The following is a 3,879-nucleotide window of genomic DNA, read 5'->3' as shown; positions in this document are numbered from 1 at the left end:
CTTTGTGCCGGATGCCAGGCCGCTGCTGACCGCCGGTGACTTTGCCCCGTTCGGGTGCTCTAACGGGCTGGTTATCGGGTGGCGGTGAAGTCGCCGGCGGGGATGGTGACGTCCCATCCCCGCCCAAGTCCAGCAGTGGCAGACGACGCCCCGGCAGGACCCGTCGACCGAGCTGAGCGTCCGGTGAGTGCGGCACCCGATGTGTTGACAGCCGGCTTGTTGTGTATGACCGTTCGGGAAGGTTCCGCTTCCAAGACCGACGATCACCCCGTGGGCGAGTCTCGTTGAAATTTTGAAAATGGTCTCCTACAGGTGTCTGACCATGTCGTAGGTTGCATGGCTATCTATGGGGGGAGGGTGTGTTGTTGAGCTTTGATAATGGTGATCTTTTGCGTATCTTTTGCTGGAAATTTGTGGAGCGTATCTTTTGTTGGAAATTTGTGGAGACTTATCGAATATGGATACCGTTGAAGACGGAAACGGCTCCGAGGATGACTTCGTGTTTCTCCTCGGCGAACCCTTGGTTGCTGAGAGCGCTAGCGATGTGGAGGTAAACCAAGCGCAGACTGAAGGGCAAGAGAGAGGCGAGGCACCGGAGATGAATGTACCGATACCGCCTGGGCAGGTTGAACCTGGGGCGGAGACTAGCGACGAAAGCGATGAATTTGACTTCTATTCTGCGCTGAGGCAGGCGAGAGCCGATCGCGTCGTTGAGTTTTCTCGACGGAACCAAGAGATCGCTCCTTCTGATCGGGCGTGGGCCGCAGTCGATCCCGACGATGATTACCCGTACAGGCCCAAGGACTTCATACCACCAGGGTCCGTCGGCCTCAAGCGAAAGGAGGACAACCGAAGCGAATTGTCCTTCTTCTTGGAAATATTTGACCGCGCCTGTATCGCGTACGTGGTACGCCGCACGAATAAGTATGCCTGGGAGAGGAGAAGAGCGCGCCCCACAGAAAGACGCTCGCTTTGGAAACCGAGTTGAAAGCGTTTTTGGGTTGCATGATCTTGGCCGGCTAAGTACACCTACCGAACCTTGCGTTCTATTGGGGCGTTGACGAAGACTTTGGCTGTTCGTTGATACAAAGGAGTTTTCCCTTTCTCCGCTTTCGTCAGATTCTTCGCTACCTTCACTACTCACCAGAAGGGTACTGTCCATTTGGCAGCCAGCGGCTGAAAGCTTTCAAAGCGAGGGAGAGGCTGGACCGGGTCATGAAAGTGCGTAAAGTCATGGAACGGGTGAACGAGAATAGTAGATCCGCCCGCCACGTCGGGGAAAACCTCGTAGTTGACGAAGCGATGGTGGCTTTCCGGGGTAGGCATCACCTCCGCCAGTACAACCCATCAAAACCTACCAAGTATGGGTATTGTCTGCGTGTTCTTGCCGAACCCGATGGCTATATCCTGGCCGACGAAGTGTCCGGGGCACGGTCGGATCCAGAGGACATGTCAGCGTACCAAAGAGGTATGCACGGCGTTGGTGACGACCAAATCAGCCCTCTCGATCTGAAGCCGGCTCGCATCGTACATAGGTTGACGTTACCGTTCCAAGGACGCTATCGCACTGTTTTCTGTGACTCTTACTACACAGGAGCCAAGCTAGCAGACCATCTTTTTGCGAAGGACACGTACTTGGTTGGGACGGTGAGAAGGAATGCGTCGACTCTTCCTACTTTACGGCATCCCATTCCGTCGAGGTGTAATCTTGGCCGCCGGCCGACACAGGGCTTCCGTGATCCATTCCCTAAGCAGAATGTGCCGAGAGGTTACTCCGTCCGCTACCACAACGCAACGCTTACGGCGGTGAAGTGGAAAGACACCAGGACGCTCATCGTCTTATCGACGGCGACAAGCGTCGGTGCTCCCGATGTACAAATTACCAGGTAATCGAAAGGTCGTGGAGGAGGAATTATCCGTCAGAAGGCGCAATGTCCAGCGATGGTGGACTTGTATAATCGCTACTACAAGGCGGTTGACAAGGCGGGCCAGCTAAGGTCTTCGTACGAGTTTGGGCGTCCGTCAAAAAAGTGGCACCGGCAACTGTTTTGGTACTCGTATGTGCTGAACAAAGCAGTAGTGAATGCATATCTAAACTGGAAGGCATACACAACTAAAAGAAGAAGTACCAAGGAGCTTCGGATTCCCGCCCACAAAACTGCCCAGCTGAGATTTCGCCAAGCGTTGGTGAGGCAGCTCGTGGGGAATTTCTCGACCAGACGCAGAGCACCTGCTAGGAACCCGCCCGTCGTCAACCCTGGGACAGGACCAGTCATCGGTGAACACGAGCAAGTTCGCCGGGGGAAGCCGACGCGAGCCTGCCGCTACTGCGCTAAAGCGAGACGTCGGAGGCCACACGAGACTATCTACAAATGCAACACCTGTAACGTTTCCGTCTGCCGCGTTTCTCTTCGCCCAAATCTAGTGCTGGCGTGAACACAGAGAAAATGCGGACAGTTACATAGACGATGTCGGGCTTATTTTGCTCAACAATGGGAAGTATAGAGTATGTTGCAAGAGCGGCAATGTGTTGTAGTAGCGCCGGGAAAAGGCGTGGTACTGACCGATAATGATTCTTGTTTGTGGCCGGGAAAGGCCGTTAAACTGACTGTTAAAGTGTTAAAATTGGTCTCTACAATAGTAACCTGTGCACCAAAAATGATAAATATCAATTAACATATACAAAAGCTATTTTGCTCACAAGCCACAAACACAAAAGGTGCACTAACATGCCGTACGAACCCCCCACAAAGCCCAGAATTTGCACTCAACATTGGCAACAACGGTAATCTGCCTGCCAAAAATCATGGACGTCGAATTATGCCTTCCATGGTTATTCCGCTAAATCCGCAGTCACCCACAAGGCGGCGAGACGATTCCATAGTCTTTCTGAATAAGACAACAAGTTTACACTAGTGTTCCCTGGCCGGCCAAATGTGTCTACGATATCGATAGCACCTATACTTTGCAAGGGCGCATCGGGCGCCAGGCGCCGAAGCGCAAGCAATAAAACGGGTCCGGGAATATGCACCCCCGAGAAATTTGGATTTTTTTAAACCTTCCATAACGCTTTATCCTACATATTGCGACGCAAAGTAACGCCGACCTCTTGACGTTTCACTGTTAGTACGCAAGGTATACTACTGGAAAACGCAACTTAAGAAAAGGGGAAAAACACATACCCTATAGTTGAGGTTTCCACACCGAGAAATCCAAGGAAACTCCACCATTAAAGAAATACTGTTGAGACCTGTAACCTAGCTTATCGATAGCACACACAACACTTATATATAGCACAAATATCCTATGCAAACGAGGCTTACTTCCTATAACCAACCAATAGAAGAAAAAAAGGGACAGAAAACTGAATACCAAATAGTATACAAATAACATGGACAGCTAGAGCTGACAGCTGTTCTGGCCGGCCATAAGGTCAATGACCTACATAAAAGACAGAGCACAACCAATACAGCTGTCCTACTCTAATTGGCCAGAAAGTCGTTGACCTACATACAAGACAACACCAGAACAACAAAAAAAATAAGAACAAGATAACTTCTTTTCCACATTCCTATGAAACAAAAGAGTTCAAACTTACACCACAAAATGTATATTACAATACCTTTACACCATACAAAAGTCTAGACTCATGCCACATCGGTACTTGAACTACAAACAAACAAAGAAACAAACACAAAAGATCTATTAAGGGACCATAACGACCTCCACGACTCTCATCTTTGAACTCCATTTTGGAGACCACCACAGTAACATGCCTATCAAATTTCATTAACTTCAATCCACACATACAAAAGTTATCCTGCTCACAAGAAAAATCAACAAAATGCCCCCTGTAGTCACAACGAAACCCTCCACGAA

This window comes from Branchiostoma belcheri, unplaced genomic scaffold, assembly GCF_001625305.1.
Source record: "Branchiostoma belcheri isolate BF01 breed outbred unplaced genomic scaffold, Haploidv18h27 scaffold111, whole genome shotgun sequence".
NCBI classification, from domain to species: Eukaryota; Metazoa; Chordata; class Leptocardii; order Amphioxiformes; family Branchiostomatidae; genus Branchiostoma; species Branchiostoma belcheri.
Note: the sequence above shows the minus strand (reverse complement) of the source record.